At 37.7% G+C, this 22429-nt stretch overlaps 1 protein-coding gene across 1 annotated transcript in view; it reads right to left on the bottom strand.

Moving 5' to 3' along the window:
* Positions 1 to 22429, bottom strand: part of Xkr4 (XK related 4) — a 406528-nt gene that overhangs the window by 149249 nt on the left and 234850 nt on the right. The gene's annotated exons all lie outside the window — the stretch shown is intronic.

The raw sequence follows: 22429 nt of genomic DNA, 5'->3' as shown, positions 1-22429 counted from the left end.
CAATTTTCTGGGTGCTAACTCACTCTCCGTTGGAGAATCTGCTTCTCTTTTCCAGATAGATGCAGATCCTAAGAAGAGAGCTGCCCCAACATACCTCAGAAGGGGCCCAACTGAAACTAAGGACAACTGGCGAAATAAGCAAGGGTGATGTTTTCCTGTGAACCAGATACCAGCACAAAGGGGAAGGAGATCAACGCAGAGAAAAATCAACTCCTACCAAATCAGAGAGCCAGAGCCTCAGAGGCCCCCAACACCTCAGCACTGAAGCAGACCAAAAATGAACCCAACATGGCTCAGGGAAATCTTGCGGAAGAGGGGGCGGAAAGAATGTCAGAGTTACATGTTGGGTCATGATTTTCAGAGACATTTATCATACTAATAACTGGGGGCTAACTCCACAATGCACGACCCATTTTCAATAATAAGGAGGGTCTAATGGGAGGGGGTAGATCACAGATGAGCCTAAATAATGGTACCAAACTGCCTGTATTTACTGAAAAGAAAACTAATAAATTAAATTAAAAAAAAAAAAAAAAAAAAAAAAAAAAAACTCTCCACGAATGGAATTTCAAATGGGAAAGTGTGGGGGTGGGGAGGGAGGGAATTACCATGGGATATATTTTATAATCATGGAAAATGTTAATAAAAATTAAAAAAAAAACAAAAAAAAACCTCTCCACTATTTAAATAAATATGAAATGGGAAAAACACAAGTTAATCAGCCCACTATACCTTTTATTCAAATTAAACCAAATTAAATGATTATCAACTTATTGATAATATATCAGCACATGTACTTACACTTACTCTGGGCATAGATAATTTTGAAGCAAACCACTGGTATCACAGTATTTCATATGCAATATTTTATTAAAAATAACTTAAAAACCAATGTCATTATCATACTTATGGATAAATGACAACTTCCTCATATGAGCAAATACTTAGTGTTTATATTTTCCTAATCAGTGCAGTTCTGAACAGTTTGAAGTACAATTCAAGCAGGTCTGCTCATGATGACCACTGGCATAGATCTAAGTCTATTCTATGGAATCCCTTTCTATTTTTTTCTCTCACATGCTTTTCATTATCTTGACTTTGATAATTCTATTTTTGTGGTGTTCTTAACATGTCTGCCCTTCATTTATTCTGCAAATGAGTAGTTAGAGATAGAGTTTGGATGAGATCCAAGTTTTATCATTTGAGGCAGGTGACCAAATGAACTGTCATTAGGAAACAAACCACAGTGAGTTTCTCTTTTATGACAGTGCTAATACCCACAGATGACATTGCAGGCAGAGTGGCAAAATGCTGTCATACTGAACACATGACTCCAGAGCTTTGGTCAGCTCAGTTGTCTTCAGATTGCTTTCTAATAGATTCCTCAAGAAAGTCAATTACCCAAAGCACTCTCTGAATTCTGTGTTTTGTAACTGGGACAGTTATTATTCTTGCCATGGAGGGGAATATGATTCCTTTGGTCATGCTACCCCACCTAAAAAAAATGCAACTCATCCTTTCTAGCTAGGTAGTCTGTTAGCACAGAAAAGAATTTCAGGACAAAGGTGAAATTTATTAAACAGTGGAAAGTACACATTAAGTGGAAGACTTGAGTGTGGGTGTCAAAGAGATGAACATATTGATTAACAATAACTATACATGTGACTTTGTGGTACTTTTGAGATGCTAGGGACTGGACCTAGGACATGTGTACACCAGGCAAGTGTTCTAACAATGATCTATATCCTTAAGTTGGATTTTTGAGGCTGTTGAGATTATATTGTTCAAAAGCTATCATTCACAGCCAGATTCAAAGTTAAGCAAAGTTTAAGAATTAAAAAAAAAATGTTGGTTTGTTTATTTTATCTTTAAAGAATTTCACTCTTTAAATGGAATCACAATGTGTTCAGGTTTATAAATGAGAAAGGACTGTTAATGAAATGCCAAAGGTCTGAAGGGTTTAAGGCATATATTGTGGCCTTAAGCATAGCATGGTTTATTAGCTGCTTTGGTACTCTTGTCTGGTGTCTTAGAAAAGGGAGCACATGCCTTTTATCTCAGCATTTGGGAGGCTGAGGTAGGAGGATCAATGTGAGTATATAGCAAATTCCAGGTCAGCCTGGCCTAGCGTGAGACCTTACCTAAAAAAACAAAACAAAACAAAACAAAACAAAACAAAACAAAACAAAACAAAACAAAACAAAACAAAACAAAAAAAAAAAAAGGAAAAGAAAGGAAGAGGGAGTATAGTTTTTTTGTAGGACCTCTACTGTGGTTTTTGGGTTTTGGGTGAGTTGTGTAGTCCCATAGTCCTATAGACATTTTTCAGTCTCAGTCAGTGAGAAGCATAAGCCAGACCCTAGTGAGTTAAGGAGTTTTTATCCTTTCTCAGGTCATTATTTCACATATCTTTCTACTAGTTTTAGTTGTTATTGGATTTGGTGCTCATTTTTAGAGTTTATGAAAGAATTACAGTTGCCCATTGCATTCTCTGATACCAAGAGAAAATGACAGTAAGATAGAGCAAGGAAGTGGAAAATCAGGAGGGCCAGGACAACCTTTTCAGTAGACAGTCAGGTTGGATTGATAGAAAATCCATGCAAGGCAACATGTGAAATTTATTTACTTAAACCTTATTAATCTGATGCTTCCTTTTTTTATTAACTACATAGAGTGTTATCATGGAAAAGTTTCACAGATATATGAGATTTATTTTTTCTTATAAGATGTCAGCCTTTTTGCTTGGATGTCCAAAGGACATTTTGTTGTTGTTCTTTAAAATAAAATAATTCTATTAGATATACCTCGATAATGGCTACTCTGTGTCTATTGGTCTACTTCTTCATTATGTAGCTTCAAGTTTCCAATATTCTTGAATTAAAGTCTTTAGTATTTTTTAAATCAGTTGTTCTGCTTTTTTTTTAAGGACAGACATTTATATATACATATATTTTTTAATTTTTCTCTCAATTTTTCCTGATTTTTAAAATCTCAAATTAACCTTTTCCTTCTTTTTGGCATTCTATTTATCTTTAAACTCTGGTGCTTAAATCATGCAACAATGGAATTATTTGTTGAGTACTATACTATTTGGCACAGGCTCACTTGTTTCTTGGAGTACCTTTACTGCTTCTTTGACTGCCAAAGTCAATCTCCAATCAGTCACCACCGATCATGCCTCAGGCTTCTGTACACAGAAATCCATCTATCTGTTGATGTTAGTTGCCTAGGGCTGTTTTACAAGTATCATAAGTTGCAGGACTCCCATTTTGAAGGCTCGATTCTAAGATCAGGGTGTTCTCAAGGATGCAGACTTCAGAAGGCTATGGAAAAGGTTCTGTTATGTACCTCTCTTACGGGCCTCATGGCTTGCTCTTGCTCTCTGCTATTGTCTGGCTTGGAGATGTATCAACTCAATCTCTGTCTTTATCTTCATATGATCTCCCTCTCTCTTAATCATTTGCCAAGACCCTAGTCTATATCCAAATAAGGTCACTTGCACAAGTAGAAACACAGGATTTCTGTATCCATGGAGGAGGGCACAATTTAGCTGCACTCCTGTCAGGGATTGATCTCTTTTACTCTCAGATGCCCCCCCCCCCCGTTTGGAGATTTCTTAGGCTGCATCCCACATTCTTAATAACACTTGAGATCTAAATTCACATGTAATCTTCTTTCCTGATGCCCTCTCCTAAACTTGATCCACGTTACATGGCAATAATATACGCTGCCATCCATCAAGTCATCTGAATCAAGTCCCAGAAACACTACAGGCTCCTAGTAACCCTTTTCAGTCACATTTGATAAAAGACTGTGTTCTAGAACTTTCCTATCCTTAATGCATTTCTTTTTTCTAACTTTGTTTTTTGAAGTTTGATCCTCTACATTTCTGCTTTGGCTCTGTAACCTACTACCCATATGACCTTGAACTTATCTATGTCTTAGAATTTCCTTCTCTCAATGGCAAAATAACACAGACACTCATACAAATTAATCTAAGAGTTAAATAAAATAAATGAGTGAAGCCGGGAGGGGTGGCACACGCCTTTAATCCCAGCACTCGGGAAGCAGAGGTAGGAGGATCTTCGTGAGTTTGAGGCTACCCTGAGACTACGTAGTGAATTCCAGGTCAGCCTGAGCCAGAGTGAGACCCTACCTTGCAAAACCTAAAAAAATATAAATAAATAAAAAAGATAAATGAGTGATTTAGCACAGAGCCTGGTATATAGTAGGCATTCAATGAATGTTAGTTCTTACTCTATTTTGTTGTTGTTTTCATGAGATAATATGTTGTTGAGTAGCCCAATTTGGCTTGGAACTCATGATCTTCCTGCCTGTGTCCCCCACGCTGTGTTGAGATTATAGCTATATACTGCCATGCTCAGCAGCAATTCCTATTATAATCAGCTTTGAACTTTTTTTTTCTTTTGGTGTTTTCAAGGTAGGGTCTTACTCTAGCCCAGACTGATCCGGAATTCATTATGTCGTTTCAGGTTATCCTCTTGAACACATGGCAATCCTCCCACCTCTGCCTCCCAAGTGCTGGGATTAAAGATGTGCGCCACCACACCCAGCAACTTTGAACTTTTTAATAGATTTTTCCCATTGCTTTAAGAGTACCTGTCTATAACAAATACTGAATTCAGTATTGCCTATTCTAGAAACCTCCTAACTTCCTGACCTTTGGCCTTTATCCCAATGACCTATACTTATGTTCTTGCCCTTCTGAAACACCCACACCTCAGATCTTTGTTCCTGTTAGCTCCTTGCCACTGACATGTATATAGGTCTCCGCATTTCTTACAACCCTGTCATGTCTACTGGACTATAGTATTCTAACATCACACGCCTCTCATTTTCTCTTCCCATCATGTAGAACTGACCATTCTATTATTTATGCTTAACTGTCTGTATTCATACATTGAGCAGGGAAAGCCAATACTTTTTTCCATTGACTCATCAGCTTGTTTATTTCATATACCAGAACATAAACTCCCAGAGGGAAAAAAGTATCATTTATCTATGTGCCCTATCTATAGCTCTGCTTTGACCATTAATAGGTACTGTAATTACCTTCTTGTTGCTGGGATAAAACACCCTACCAAATGCAGCTGATGGGAGAAGAATTTATTTATTTATTTATTTTTTTTTTTTGGCTGACAGTCTCAAGGGGAAGCTTCATGATGGCAGGGGAAAGCATGGCATGACCAAAGGTCCACATCACCTCTGGCACAGCAGGTGTTAAACGGCAGTAGGAAAGGCAGTTCAACCAACACTGGCAAGCTAGGGCTAAATAAGTCTTAAGGTCTGCTCCCAGTGACACACCACCCGGAGCAAGGCTCTACCTCTCAAATTGCTACCAGGTGAGAATGAAGTATTCGGAACACATGAGTTTAGTGGTAAGCATGTGATTTAAACCACTATACTAGGTCTTCAATTAATTCACATCATATTATTAATTCACTGAGCTTTGGAGAGGAAGAAATCTGACTTGCATCTTATCAGCATTGTTTACTGCACAGGACATAGAAGGAAACAGGGAAAAGGGGGGAGCAACATTGGTGCCAGTGGTGTGGCTGGTGACAAGGTATCAGAGCTAAGGTGTATCATAAAGACAGTATGGACAACATTTGCACTTTGAGTGACCAAATTAATGAACAAATGCTCAATTTCATTGCAATTGTCACAGAAGTTTTAAATCTTAAGACTTCACAAAGACTGAAGAACTCCAAAAATGTCTTTCTGAGCTATTTTATTTCTGGTTTTAACCTGGGGATAGCAGATTTATACATACTCAACATTTGGCTGTCACAAGCTAAAAAGATGTTTACAAACAGTGTTCCTAGGTCTGTGGCCCACTTGAACTCCTGGTACAATGAAACATTTTTTTAATAGCATTTTGAACTCACAGTTAAGCTAATACTAGTGATAGTATTATTCCAGAAGGAGAAAATAAGTTCTTGGTTTCATGGAGTTTCACACAATAAGACATGAAATTAGCCTTCCAACTATGCACATACAGAATCAACTGCTTATAAACCAAGGATTGCTAGAAAATCTATTCTAAGTCTTGGATAGGTAGTTTTCCCACTCTCTGTTTTTACTATGAAGAATAAATCACATAGAACATACCATTTTAAGTGTGTAGTTCAATGCATTAAATACATTCACAACTACAGAAGTTCTTTCCTTATGCAAAACTCAGTCTCTGTACTCATTTTACGAAGTCTCTGCTCCATTCTCCCCTGTTTCTGGTTCTCTGGCAACCGCCATTCTTTCTGTCTCTGTGAATTTGACTCCCCTAAGTATTTAAATGGAATCGTACAGTACCTGTCCTTTTGTGACTATGTGATTAAGCCTGATATCCTCGAGGTTAACCCATGTTTTAGTAAGGGGCCCAAATTTCATTCAGATAGGGAGGTTTTGAAAGGGTTGAATCATTGCTTATGAGCAAAGACTTATTTCTACATATTGGGGTCACTACTTTGTAGGTCTAGATTACAAGAATGAAATAAGAAAATGTTCAGCACCAGCTGTTTATGCCTGATGGTTCTGCCACAATGAGGCAAGGAGCAGAAGTGGTCCTGAGAAGTACCAAGCTTGGAACCCATGTGAGTTCTTGCACTTTAAAGAAAACTACAGGCAAATAACAGACACTACACTAAAAATTATCTACAAGGATATGAAGCATAGCACTATTCATAGAACAAAAAGGATTCAGAATCAAATGTTCAGCTGTAGAGTATGAATCAAATTATCATACATTCCTTCACTGTACAGTTCTTCCTTTTTATACTTTGAGGATTGGTTCCAGAATCTGCTTCAGATACCAAAATATGCTGATGTTTATGTTCTTTATATAAAACCAATGCACATACTCCCCTATACTTTTTCACTCTAGATTGCTTATAATACTTAAAACAATGTAAATACTACAAAACAGAGGTTGTACAGAAAATAATGACAAGGAGAAAAGTCTGTAGAAATTAATCTCAGATGAAATTTCTTTTCTTTTTTTATTCTTTGTGAATGAGAGATGGAGGGAGAAGGGAGAGAGAATTGGCACAGCAGGGCCTCCACCCACTGCAATCAAAATCCAGATGCAGCTGGGCATGGTGGCACATGCCTTTAATCCCAGCACTCAAGAAGCAGAGGTAGGAGGATTGCCATGAATTCCAGGCCATCCTGAGATGACATAGTGAATTCCAGGTCAGTCTGAGCTAGAGTGAGACCCTACCTCGCAAAACCAAAAAATATAAAAATAAAAACCCAGATGTATACACCATCTTGATCCACAGTTGATGGAATCTTAGATGTGCAACTTGTGGATATAGAATGACAAATTTATATTAATAGGCACAGGCAGGTTAAAATACTATATATAATATATCCTATCAATGATTTGATTTTGTTTAAATTTTTTATGTGCAAGGAGAAAGAGAGAGAGAAAAAAGAGAGCAAGAGAGAAAGAGAGAGGGAACTAGAGAATGGCCTTTTGGCCACTGAAAATGAACTCCAGATACTTGAGCCACTTTGTCCATCTGGATGTACATGGGCACTGGGGAACTGAACCTAGGCCATTAGGCTTTACAAGCAAGCAACCTTTAACCACTGAACTTCATGTCCAGCCTCAATAAATAATTTTATTTTATTTTTTAAAATTTATTTATTTTTAAATTTTTATTTATTTATTTGAGAGCGACAGACACAGAGAGAAAGACAGATAGAGGGAGAGAATGGGCACGCCAGGGCTTCCAGCCTCTGCAAACGAACTCCAGATGCATGCGCCCCCTTGTGCATCTGGCTAACATGGGACCTGGGGAACCGAGCCTCGAACCGGGGTCCTTAGGCTTCACAAGCAAGCGCTTAACCGCTAAGCCATCTCTCCAGCCCACAATAAATAATTTTAAATGTGTGTATACATAATAAAGTTTAGACTGTTTTAGATCCAAAGTACCAGTCTTGTGATTTCTAAGGGCTAGAATTATTGTCATTGTTGCTTTCAAAATTCATAAATAATTCTTTGACTTACTCTCAGGTAGCTAAAGCTTAAGTGCTGAAATAGCTTTCATCCTTTGTCTTGGCTTGTTTTGTTGTGGTGGGGACCAAAACAAGGGGCTTGCACATGACTAGCAAGTGCTCTGCCACTGAACTATAACTCCATTGTGTTCATCTTTTGAATTTATGTATTTTATAAAATTGCTGTCCAGGAAAATTTTTATGGGCTATAAATAACATATTTTTTCAAGGAATTTTCTATTCCTGTTGAGATTTAACGTTTGTGGTTGTCTACTAATACATATTCATGATTTTGTGATTTGTTCATAGGTCATTTTTACATTGGCATATGAGTTTTTAAGGTTCCAACCTTCGAATTTGGCAGCCATGTCACTGACAAATTCCCACTTCACATCTCATCCTATAGTCCTGGGATGAAGAAACTTGGAGGAGTTTAGAGGTCAGCTGTCAAGGTTTCATGGCTGATAAGTGGCAATTAGACCAAGATTCCAGACTTGTTGATGTCAAGACTTAGGTTTATTTTTTATGTCCATATGGCTCTATTTCTCTAGGATTCATCACATAAAAAATCCCTGACAAGGGCTGGAGAGATGGCTTAGCGGTTAAACGCTTGCCTGTGAAGCCTAAGGACCCCGGTTCGAGGCTCGGTTCCCCAGGTCCCATGTTAGCCAGATTCACAAGGGGGCGCACGCGTCTGGAGTTCGTTTGCAGAGGCTGGAAGCCCGGCGCGCCCATTCTCTCTCTCTCCCTCTATCTGTCCTTCTCTCTGTGTCTGTCACTCTCAAATAAATAAATAAATAAAAATTAAAAAAAAAATCCCTGACAAGGGCTGGAGAGATGGCTTAGTGGTTAAGTGCTTGCCTATGAAGCCTAAGGACCCTGGTTCGAGGCTCGGTTCCCCAGGTCCCACGTTAGCCAGATGCACAAGGGGGCGCACGCATCTGGAGTTCGTTTGCAGAGGCTGGAAGCCCTGGCGTGCCCATTCTCTCTCTCTCCCTCTATCTGTCTTTCTCTCTGTGTCTGTTGCTCTCAAATAAATAAATAAATAAATAAATAAATTTTAAAAAATCCCTGACAAAATTCAATCTTTTTCCTGTCTTCTATGTACTTTGTTGTTGCTTGCAGAGGACAGGTTTTGAGAACTTTAGTTTTGAAGAGAATTTCAATCTTCATGCTCTTGGTTCTAGGACTCTGAGGAATTATATTTATTTCCTGAGTCTTAGATTTTAATTGTGATGGTTTTAAAAGGTGATGAAATAATAAAAATATGTGATAATGTCCATAAATTGTCTTATGAGCTATCAGTAAATGTTAGATTACACTTAAAATAAGTTTATTTTGTGAGTGTAATGTAAACTAGCAATGACACCTTAACCTTTGGATTTTCTTCTCAGTTATCTGGGTCCTAGGATATGGGAGGGCCATCTTATCTCAAGGAATGCAAAGCCTGTGGACTATCATTGTCCTGTCTCTATCTCTCTTTCTGTCTCTACCATATGTATCATCTATGTAACATCTATCTGTCTGCTGTCTATCTACCTATCGTCTATCTATATATCTATCTATCTTCCATCTATCTATCTATCTCTCTATCTATCTATTATCTATCTATCTATCTATCTATCTATCTATCTATCTATCTATCTATCTATCTATCATCTACCTGATACTAAATCTATTCACCTGATTCATCAATGTGCTTCATAATCCATTATAATTGCACATCCTTGGTGGAAGAGATAAAGGGCTGATGGCCAACCCTTGGATAATAGTCTTTGTATGCTTGACAGTAAAAGTCCAGCTACTTTGTCTTTATGGTGTCTGTGTTAATATGAGCTCATTGCGATAGTTTTTGTTCCCTAATTTGGAAAGCTCCAACTTCTGAGCTGGAGTTTCCCTACATGAAGATAGGGAATGCAGTATCTCCCTCACTACTTGAGGAACACATGAGAGGATGTGGCACAGTTGTGTTTATTTTGTGTATATATTTTAGGTGTGGCCCAAAGGGACATGAACTTTGGTACAATGAAATTTGTTATGATAATGTTGCTGTACTATAGCATATTCTGGGTTTATCTGTACCTTTTGTATCTTACTGACCAAAAGTGATTTTTGTCTTCTATTCTCATTATTTTGTTTTGAATCGTGATTATTTCACAGTCAATTCCGTTAATGTATCAGACAGGGTATGGATGGCCTTTGGCTAATCCCCTCATCTTACTGAGTAATAAGATGCTCTAGGTTTACTGATTCCTGAGGAAATCCAGGCTGCAGTCCAGGTGAAGTGAGGAAGGGGATTAGGTAGGTTCTCTTTCCTGAGATTCTGCTTCTCCTCTGTGCTGGAGAAGGTATCTCAGCAGAAGGTATTCACCACAGTGCAAAACTTCACCGCTTTCAGATGCTCATGCAGAGGACAAAGAGGGCTCACAGGAAACCTTGGTTAAAGTGTAAAATTTAGTGTCATTACCAACGAGAATTATTTAAGATGGAAAGTTTTAGAAAGCTTTGCCATCATGGATGAAGTTCTCTCAAACACAGGAGAATGGTGGATTAAACACACAGCTTTCACAAGTGCCACTGGGAAGACTCCCAATAAATGCCTTCTTGGAAATGTCATGGTGCTCTCTGCCTCCTTGCAGCCAAAAGATACACAAGATACTCAACTTCTTTACCATAGGGTCAGATTGATTCTTCTTAGGACAGTTTGAGGAATCATGTTAGTAGAGATATACTTTTCATATATCACCCAAAGCCACCATTCTCACCAAATCTATTCAACACTGTGCTGACCCACTAATACTTCAGTTTTGTAATTTTCTTAGGACTAGTAAGTTGTATCATGCCATGCACAAACATAGCCATATAACCTCCCTCCTCTGCCCATCACAACAGAGACACACCATCAGGTCAGGAGATACTTGGATGAGTTAAATAGGACTTATACTCTCAGTTCCATTTTTTTAAATTTTTTTGTTCATTTTTATTTATTTACTTGAGAGTGACAGAGAGAGAAAGAGGCAGATAGAGAGAGAGAGAGAGAATGGGCGCACCAGGGCTTCCAGCCTCTGCAAATGAACTCCAGACGCGTGCGCCCCCTTGTGCATCTGGCTAACGTGGGTCCTGGGGAATCGAGCCTTGAACCGGTGTCCTTAGACTCCACAGGCAAGCGCTTAACCGCTAAGCCATCTCTCCAGCCCTCAGTTCCATTTTTATCAATACTTTTCAAGTTCAAAAAGCAGCATGGATCTGACCTTGGTGTCAGAGGCTCATAATTGCAGATACTCGGGAGGCTTGAGGCAGAATAAAACTTTGAGGTCTAGCTGGTTACAGCATGAATTCAAATCCAACTTAGGTAGTTTAACAAGATCCTTTCTCAAAAATAAAACATTAAAAAAGAGGAGGGAGGGCTTATGACATAACTTACTGATAAAGCTATTGTTTAGCATGCTCAAGGCCTTAAGTTCAATCTCTAGTACTGCCTTTTATATCACAAACTTCAGATGGACATATAATGTGACAAATGTACTCATCGTGAGGGAAGGATCCCAATCATTTAGTATGTGAAGTATTACACAGATAGTATGTGTTGAAGCTTAAGTTAAATGAGGTTGAAAATAACTTTACATTATTCATATGGTGACATGTACATAACTGATCTTTCAGATCATCTGTATGTGTGATTAAACACTTCAGTCCATACACAATATTTTCCCATTATATATTGCTGGCATGGACATGGCTGAATCAGGACTAGCTATGTCAATATACATATATATATATATATATATATATATATATATATATATATATATATGCACACACATACACATACATACTACATACTTACATATATATATATATATATATATATATATATATATATATATGAAGAGAGAGAGAGAGAGAGAGAGAGATTTAACATTTGTGGTTGTCTACTAACACTTGCATTCATGATTTTGTGATTTGTTCATATAATCCAATATTGAATTTTCTTTAATTATGTTGGGTCATAAGCTGTTTGTAGCTATTGCATTTACTGTTTGGAAAATGCAGAATAAAATGTGTTCAGAAGAGCTTTAAGTAAACAAAATTAATAAACAGTTGCCTGGCTATACAAAGTTTTACCCTGAATATAGGTATGCATATGGAATCCAAATTGTAGGTAGTGTTAAGCAACATGGTTATATTTGTTGTCGTCTTAAGAAGCTCTCTACTGAGCATGTTAAACAAGCACAGCTTGTATGGTTTCACATGCCTGTAACCCCAGTGGCTCATAAGGCACAAGAGGGAGGATCTTGAACACATGATTCCAAGACCATTCTGGGCATCACAGGGAGATCCTGTCCTACTCTCAACCCCACAAAGAACAACAACTGTGGCATCTCTGTAATACCAGCACACCAAGCTTCCTAGTGTTCATTCAGTGCTGAAAAGTAGTAAAACTTGGCTCAAAATTCATATCTACATTTTTGTTAGAAAATTTTCTTATTAACTTTTCTTTTAAAGTATAGATTATATTTCCCAAATTAATTATCCAAAGAAAACAGTATGTGTATTATGTGGGAAAGGATGACATGGTAACTTCCTTTTGACAGTAGGATCACAGCCATATGAGGACATTTGGGGCTCTTCCCCACCCTCAGAAGACCTGAGTTTGCTTTGAACCCACAGCGGTAAAGCCACCTCCACATACTACCCATTCCCTCTAGTCATTATCACGATGCCTTGCTGCTCTACTTTTTGCCAAAATAATTCTTTCAAAGTAATTAGCATGTTTGCAGTATCCTTGCTATGGATACAAATATTTATGCTAAGAAAAGAGAGACAGGGAAACAGACTTTAGGATCTTCCTGGAAATTCTTGAACCTGAGCGCCCTTTCCTCTTCAAGCACACCACTTTCCTCCCCAAAGGGCTGCAATGCCTCTCACACTAACTCGTCTGGCTTTCTCTGCATACACTAGACCCTATGTTGTGTTTCATTTGTCAGCTCTCTCACCGGGGAGGTAGAAAAATAATTAGAATTCATTTGAAGCTCGGTGAAGAACAGTAATCTAGTAATGTAACTACATTTCACGGACACTAGCATGTCCTCTTCCTCTCCCGTCTCTTTATCCTTGTCCTCCCCACGCGTGAGCCCTTCCCGGTCATCATGCTGTTGTCACTGTTGTCACACTGCATGCTTTCTCCAGGCCTCCCTCCCCTCTTGCTAATCACCTCTTGTGCCACTTCATACTCCGTTTTCTCAATTCACAGACTGTACCCATCTCATGTCACCTTATTTACATAAATATAAACATAAAAACTTATCATCCACATATAAAAGAAAACATGCAATTTTTGTCATTCTGAGACTGTTACTTCACTTGGGATAGTTTTTACCCAGTTCCTACCATTTTTCTATGTTTCATAATTTCATTTTTCTTTTCAGCTGAGAAAAATCCCAGTGTGTATTGGTGGCCTATTTTCATTATCCATTCATCCACTGATGGACATCTAGTTTAATTCCACCAGGAGTTGTACCCACAGGATGCTCTTTTGAATAGAGCAGCAATAAGTACTGGCATGTAAGTATCTTTTTGAGAGGGCATAGATTCCACAAAAACCTATTTTTATTTATTACAAATGATTTCTAAGAAAAAAAATTATCTATCATACATGTTATTTTGATTTGTTTGTGTGTGTATGTATATATCTTTCAAATATATTAACTATAAAATATTTACTATTCAGTCATTCTCTCAAAACATAATGTATCCTTTTTTGCTTTCCTCCACTAAATAATTTTCTCTATAATAAACAGTGTGGCCATAGTCTGTTTGGTAACTTGGTGACTCTGATAATTTAGCTTAATCTTAATGATTGCATTTAGCCCTTGGGGCAGGGAATGAAGGGAAGAAAAAAAAAAAACAAGAAAAGCAAAAGAAGCATTTCTGGAAGTCTGCTGTTTTACTACTATTATTATTGGTTTTGTTTTATTATTCTTCCTCTTTTTTTTTTTTTCAAGGTAGGGTCTCACTCTAGCCCAGGCTGACCTGGAATTTACTGTATAGCCTCTGGCTGGCCTCAAACTGGAAGTGATCCTCCTACCTCTGCCTCCAAGTGCTGGGATTAAAGGATTAAAGGCATTCACCCCAATGCCCATCTCTTTCTCTTCCTCTTTTTTTTTTTTTTTTTTTAATTCTCATTACAGGGCCCAGGCTGGCCTTGAAGTTACAATATCCCTGTCTCAGCCTCCAAAGTTTTGTGATTATAGGCATATGCACCCAAGCTCATTCTTTTCTGTAACACTTCTAAGTACTAATATTTTAAGATGTAAAGGAAAATCTTGGAACAATATAGCAGTGACTGGTATCTGATAAAATGTTGACACAGCTACTCTACTCAGGACCTCAAATGATGAAGAGGGAATTGGTAGAACTTATTAGCTGCCTTAAAAAAATCAAGAGGTTAACAGAATATTTGTTCCTATTTCTCTAGAAATAGTTATGAATCAGAACTTTCATTCTAATCCTGGTTTGACTGATTTTATGATAAATAAGGAAAACAAAATGTGTGTGTGTGTGTGTGTGTGTACATGTACATGTGCACAGTGATCTATTCTTTGAAAAATTTGAGGCATTGCCTCAGATCTCTTTAATGCTTGACTTAAAGCAGATTTATGGGCATTTATTTTATCTTTAGAGGTAACTGAAAAACTGCAATGTCTAGGCATTTGCCTATGGGTTGCCTGAGGCAACAGTAATGGGAGGTGTATAAAGCACAGGGTTTTGTGTTTAGGTGGCCAGGGACCTGTTTGAAATGTCTATAAGAAGATAGGTCTTATAGGGATTGATTTTTGCCAGAAAAGTGCCAAGTACCAAATGCTTGAAATGCTTAGAGCACCTATGGCCACACCATCTTGAATGAACCAGCTCTCACCTGAATGATCTGAGCTGGTTAAGGCCATAGGTAGTAATTTGGGGTTCTTTTGTGAGGTTTTATTATTGTTCATATTATTCCCTTATTGGAATTTTACTATTTTCCCATTTATTCATAAATTCTAGGAGACAAATTTAAATTGTGTCTCTCCGGAATCTGGGCAGAATTAGACAATATAAATATAATATCATGGGAAGATCAAGAGAAAAGAATTTGAAGGCTGGATAAATGTAGTCTAAAATATTTTAATGCCTGCAACTTGGAAGGCTGTCTTGTGAGCACAATGCCCTCACCCCAGCATTTCATGGGCCTTCAGGCTCATTCTTATGATAGTTTCTTTGGATTATCAACCCTACAACACCTCAAATCTCGCCTGAGGGATTGTCTAGCTTATATTTGCCTGGACATACCTGTGAGGGATTTTTTTTTTTTTTTTTTTTTTTTGGTTTTTCGAGGTAGGGTCTCACCCTGGTCCAGGCTGACCTGGAATTAACTATGTAGTCTCAGGGTGGCCTTGAACTCATGGTGATCCTCCTACCTCTGCCTCCCGAGTGCTGGGATTAAAGATGTGCGCCACCACGCCCGGCTCTGTGAGGGATTATTTTGATAAGGAGAATTCAGTAAGAAGATCCATCTTAATACCATTATGTATTTTCTTCTTTCAGAAGTGCCATTGGAATTGTATCCGTGCCATGCTCAAAACTGCAGAGTGGTTACTGATTTTGCCATTGTGTAATAGTTCTTCTGAGTTCTCCACATTGTCTTATATCAGGTCCAAGTTCAACAGTATCTAATTCAGAGTGCAGCTGTGATCCATGCAGGCTTCTTTACCCTGGTTTTATGGGCTCACAGTCCTTGGAGACTGTTCCTTCACGCAAGATCCAAGTACCTGACCTCCAGCTTTACCTCAAGCTTTCTGCAATTGATGTTCCTTGTGCAGGAATTCTAATCTCTGGGTGTCTGTTGTACTTACTCAGCACACAGCCCAGGTCTAGGTATTTGATGATTCCTAATCCTTGAGTATCAGCTCCTTAAGATAGCAATGCTCTGTACACACTGTCTTTCTCTTTCTTGCCAATATAACTAACTATTCTAAATTTAGATTCAGGAATTGAAACGTAAAACTAAAATACAAAGTCCAAACTCACACACATGCATGCATGAACACCCACACATACAGTGTTAAGAATGCCTATAGACCACACATGCTGAGTTGAAAATTTACTTCTGTTAGCTGTCAGCTTGCAGTTAGTTAGTGTGCAGAAGGAGAACATAAAAGGTTTTAAACAATTTCTTTCTCTGGTCTTTGAGCATTCTGTTCTAGAGGTTATTCTCTTGTGGCACATTATATTTTAGTACCAACTAGTGCTGCCTATATAATTTTCTTCAGACACAAAAAATCAATCAAGAAACAATGAACATGCATGTACATTATCTTAAGATGTAACCAGACAGGATCTGGTCATTTATGTTGTGTTTTACATTGTGTTTTTGATTCAGTTCAATAGCTCTGTTCAGTAAAGTTTGATTTTATTTTTTTAGCTCATATAGAAAAATATAACTAAGTTCATACTTTGCTTAGTGGATAGCTTTGTTGAAGAAAAATAATAATAGCAAAAATCTAATATACTCATAACATTTTACTGAACTTCTATTGTCAATTATAGTGATGTGATTCATGATGATGTGTTAAATATTAAAACCAGTGTAGGATTAATTGAAATTTATAAAGCAGCTTTTCTTATTTTATTGTCTAGCACACAATTTTTAGCATGCTATATAAATAACAAAAGACTGCCTACATCCTTCTGTTGTTTTTACTGTGGCCCAGTATTTTAAAACTAAAGCTGCTGAAAGAAAATAGCATACCACCCAGACCCGGACTTCCAATTTGTCTTGGAATTGTCAAGGAGGAGCAGCTCAAGAAACTCACCTGAGAGATGTATATATGTATGTATGCATGTTATGTATGTATGTATATAATGTTTGTGTATATATGTATGTGTATATATGTATGCATGTATATATGCATATATGTATTATGTATGTACATGAAGGTTTGTTCTGCCACCCAGATTTTCAGAATGAACACACATGATGATGCAAGGGGAAATCACAGTAAAGTTATACCTGACATTAAAATGAGGATATGGCTTACTTGTCTCCTTGTCATCCTTCTCAGAAGCTCTATGAAGATGGTATTATATGCTCCCTCTGACCTACTAGGAACTGTCACCATGGGAGGTCATGTGAAGATTACAGTGAGTAGCTGTGATAATCATAGTTATCATTTGTGTCACCCTCTAAAATCCATGCTACCTTCACATAGCCAGACCCACTTTCATTGCCTGTTAAATTATTAAACTCATGTTCCCAGCCCAGAAAAATGTGTGTCCGATGTGTGTCCGTCATGCCAAAATTGCCATTTCCACTTCTTCTGGATATGAACAATCCAGTCCTCAACTAGACCTCCATATACTATGTGGTTTGGGTCTGCCTTTCAAGTTCAGGTTCTAAGGCTGGGAATCCTGCTGTGGGTCCTCACACCAAGTTCTGTGCTGTATGGTGGTTGCATGAGAGAATAACATTTATGTTTAGCTTAACTTTGTCCGGAACCATCTTAAGACAGCTGAGGAATTTTATATTTGGAACCTGATGACAAGCAAGGATGACTTTTTTCAAGTATTTTTTTTCCTATATAAATTCCAAATATCTGAAAATTAAGCCACAAATCTTGGCCAATTAATTTCCTTCACTGTAATGTACCCTGCTTCCTACCTGGCCCCTACAACTTTATTCTTTCTAGCCATTACCAAGTTCATTGGCTTTACCCAGGTGTAATTTGACAGCATCTTACCACATTTGGTCTCTTCTTTGGCTGTTTTGCTCCAGGATTTTTCCAAAACAAAGTAGAAACACAAAGATGTTAACTCAGTGTTCACTTGTGAAGGTGGAAGAAGTTATTGGTAAATATTCTCTTTCTCTCTCTACTGTGGCCAGCCTCAATTTCCTTCAGCTGTGACCAGCTTGAGGGTATACTCTGTGCTGGCCATCTTCTCCCTGCTTGTCATGCCTCCAACTCCCTGAGACCACTGTCCAAAGTAAAACACACATAAGCTTTTGTCTCATGTTCTACAGGGAGTTGAAGCAGGCTAACATGTTTACCATCAGTAAAACTATAGTTTCATTTTTTTTTTCTCAAGAGCAACTAGGAAACTAAAGTGGCCCAAATTAAGGATGTAAATTTTAAAACAAAATTTGAAGGAGCTATTAGTGTTTTCAAAAGCAGTACTCTCTCACATCCATGTGACTTTTCCTTTTCACATGCCTGATAAAATTTTTACATTGTTAACTTATTGCTCAATTAACTATGCTGTCCAGGACATGCCAAGTTAGCTTGCTTTTTTCTGTGATCTCTTTTTGTTTGCTGGTAGCATGGACAGGAGGCAATACAGGAGACAGGTGACATAGCAAAAGGAAGACACTTCACCTGGAATATGACAGCAAGGTAATCAAATGTCACATGTTTGACTTTCTCATCACAGTGAGAAGAGTATCTTGCCTAGCTTGTTAAGAATAAGAAAACTGATTTTCCTATTCTCAGAAGGACCATAGATTCAGAGCTAGGAAAAGCTTATATAAAAGGTCATCTTTTAGAAATGTTCTTTTTCCATATATTTCAATAATGGTTGTAGACCATGTAAACACTGCATAGCCATTGGCCTATATCAATCTATTATCATATCACTGCCTAACTGCACATATATTGTTCCTCCCTCTCCCTTTCACTGAATTCTTTCTTCCCTCCCCTTCACATTTTAATATGGCCTTCCTGATCTTCCGACCATTTCCCCACTTTCCAGGTATCAATTGACAAAAAGGACTGAAAAATACAGTCTAGTACATTTCTGATCCATCTTCTTCATCTATTTGAGGACTATTATTAGATGAGAAATACAGCCTTGAATTATAATGTATAATAAGATAAGATATTATAAGTTATACATATGAGCACAAGAGTAAGTACAAAGGCTGCTGAGATAAACATGACTTGCTAATTGGGATTCTCAAAGCAACATGTTTCTAGAAACCCCAGATTGATGTTTCTAGGAACTATCATGTCTTCTGTAGTGAAAATATGAATTGCAGTGGCACTGAAGGTTCTTCTAGTGATGGAGGCCAAATCTCTATCTGTGAGTTTATATTAAACCCTTGACTGTGTAGATGCCAGTCACATCCACAGGAGGGCTAGGGTTGATCGCCATGTAGCCCCTTTTCATAAAACCATTCCAGACCTAAAAGTAAGACTTCCAATTAAGCACTCATAAACTGTCAAGATTTCCACAAAGACAGTCCAAGTTTATGATTGTTTGCTTTGTGTAATTCAGCTGTAAAATAGATTCATATTCATTAGCTCATTTTTTAATAATGGAATAAATGCTCATTTGGAACTTTTAATATATAAAGTGTACTGTGACAGTTACTGAGGTATGCAGAAAGGTCTACTAAACAGTTTTGTTTATGACCTAGGAATTAGAATATATTGTGCTCTCAAATTATAAATCAGATATTTGAATCTAATATGGAATGTCTTACATTATGCTTCCTTCTTACTACTTCCCATTTACTGCCTCCTCCACAGGCAACTACCAAAATGGAATTAGTATACATTCTTTCAGTTGGCCTTTGTTTTATTTTAAAACTACATTTAGATATATCATCACAATGTAATAAAAATTAAAAGAGATAGTATGTAATGTCCCCATGTGATTTAGCTTGCCCTAGCGACAACACCTTTCCTAATCATTTCACAATGATCCAAACTAAATGCCGGCATTGCCATCATAACCAGAAAACAACGGCAGAAAGAAAACTAGAAAATTCAAAACTATGAGAAAACAAAATGACACACCTTGAAATATCAATGCCCCATAGAAATCAAGAAAATTAGAAGACATCTTCAGAAAAATTAAATTAAAAACCACAAGATCCAAGGGGTTCAGGAGAATAATTAGTGGTTCCTGCACAGTTACAGAGTTTCAGTTTGAGATTACGGAAAGTTCTGGAGACAGTTGGGTGTGATATTCAGTATGAATGTACTTTCCCAGTGAAGTAGAAATGGCTAAAGCAGTAAATTTTATCTAACCTCTGTTGTCCACAACAAAACAGTATGCCAGACCTCTGCATGTACAACTTGTGTAGAATGCAGGCTATGGTATCCAGGCATGTAGGAGCCAAGTCTCAGTTTTCTACCATCCTGTCCAGGTGGCTGAAGACATGACCAATGAAGACCTTATCTGTGGAGGAAAAGCATGAACTCCAGCACTGAGAAGACTAAAGAATCTTAGATAGGAAAAATTGGGAATTTGGAGGTAATGATTCTAAGAAGCCTAAGATTTCAGTAGAAAGCTTAGAATGGGCATGACTTCATTACTGCTGAATTACTACTGATGAGTTTCTCTGGGCACAAGTGACACTTCAGATGCATTATATTAAGAGTATGTGAATGACATTTAGTCTACCTTGAAACACAATAAGTATTCTTTACAAAACATTGTGCTCTTTCTAGATTTTGGTTTTGGGAGAATTCGGTGCTATAAATATGATAATTGACTGCTAATGATGTAATCAGATACCAGTCTAAAAAACACTTCTGTTATGTACTCCTTTAATCTTCCTTTCCTGCCTCTGAAATGAAGATAATTATTTTCTTCATTCTTCAGGTGAGGAAACTGAGTCTTTGTAAAGACCAGTGAACTGCAGGGAAATCCCATGACCAGTAAAAGGGACAGCTACATAATGAGTAAGTCTATATATTCTGCTCCTTAGCTGTACTGACTCATTTATTATTTTTTATTTTTAAAATATTTTATTTATTTGCAAGCAAAGAGAAATAGAAAAGAGACAGACAAGGAGAATGGGGACACTAGGGATTCCAGCTGCTGCAAATGGACTCCAAATGCATGTGGCACTTTGTGCATCTGGCTTTACTTGGGTACTGGAGAATCAAACTCATTAGATTGCGCAGGCAAGTGCCTTAACTGCTGAGCCATCTCTCCAGTCCATCATCTATTCTTGCAACTAGTTCTAGGTCAAGAGAAATGACACATGACAATAAAAATTTCATTAGTGGTGTCTGATCTGGCACAGAAATGATGGTGATGATAGTATTCCTCATATTTATAGCATCACCCAATTTGTAAATCCCTTTAAAATAATCATTGTCCTAATTTTGAATTAATGTTGTGAATTGTTTTTATTCTTATCTTCCAGATGACCCTGAGGCTTAGAAAGACTGAATGAACACTTGAAGGTGGTAGAGTTTGTATTTAAATCAGTGCCCCGTGGCTAGCAAGTCCGTTTTGCTTCATGCACAGGGTGGCTGTGCTTTTGATAGTTGAAAATAACCACAGATATGGAAATACAAAGTAGTAGTCTTGAGTAATCTTGTATGATAACACAACAAGGTTTTTTTTAGTTTGTTATTTGTTGATTTTTGCATCACTTACATAATACCTTAGCATGTGTGGAACTTTGGGTCCATTTAATGCATCTTAGAGAATTAATAGGGGGAAAGACCCTATAGAGAGTCTTTAGAAGGGAGAGATTAGTCACCAGGACTTAAATGTTTTCAAACTTTAAATTGCTAAGTTAAGTTACGTCAAGTGTGATTATGTTCCCTTTTCCTTAGGGCCTAAATTTATTGCTTAAACCTAGTCTGTAGAACAGCTATATAAATTCTATAGGTGAATATTTTCAGCCACTCTATCTTTCATGATAGGTTTCAATTGCATGAACTAAAAGGTGTATGGTCCCAACTCAGAGACAGAGTTTAGAAGGGGTTTAGGAAGGACAAATGCAATACTAGTAAATCAGAACTGTTATAGGAACCTTATAGGTATTCCCTGGAGGCCAAGCCTGTTCCAAGCACTGGTGTAGACACTGGAAAGCATGAATAAGTTAGTTACAGGCACTTATATCAGGGTGGCTGCAAGGCAGCAGGTGAAGTCTGGAATGAATATATGGCTACAGGGCTAAAGCATTCTTTAATCTAAGATGACATCATGCTATGGCCATAACATGCTTTAGTCTAGTAGCCATGGCAACTTTTGATCAGAACAATACTATGATACCAAGTCTATTGAAATGGTAATGTAACCATTGACAACTTCCTATTAGATGGAGGAGGAGATGGTCACATAACCCTCACCTAGAATTCCAGCAATTTTTAACTCCTGCTGTCCTCTCAAGTTGCAAGTGGTCTTGGGAGAAGCTAGATTATACAGGAAGTAGTTTAACCAGAGATTGGCTCGATGTTGCAGCTTCTCCAAGGTTGACATCCAGGGTGCTGTGGGACTTTGCGAAGATGTAGTCACCCATGCTCCTGTAAGTAGCCCCTCATAAGTAATCATGATAACTCATTGGTTTGGTATCATCATGCTTTGGTCTGTTATCTGTTCCCTATGGAGATGAATAGATGTGCTTGCGTCT

This window comes from Jaculus jaculus, chromosome 2 (assembly GCF_020740685.1).
Source record: "Jaculus jaculus isolate mJacJac1 chromosome 2, mJacJac1.mat.Y.cur, whole genome shotgun sequence".
Taxonomy (NCBI): Eukaryota; Metazoa; Chordata; class Mammalia; order Rodentia; family Dipodidae; genus Jaculus; species Jaculus jaculus.
This window is presented reverse-complemented; position numbering and strand designations above follow the sequence as displayed.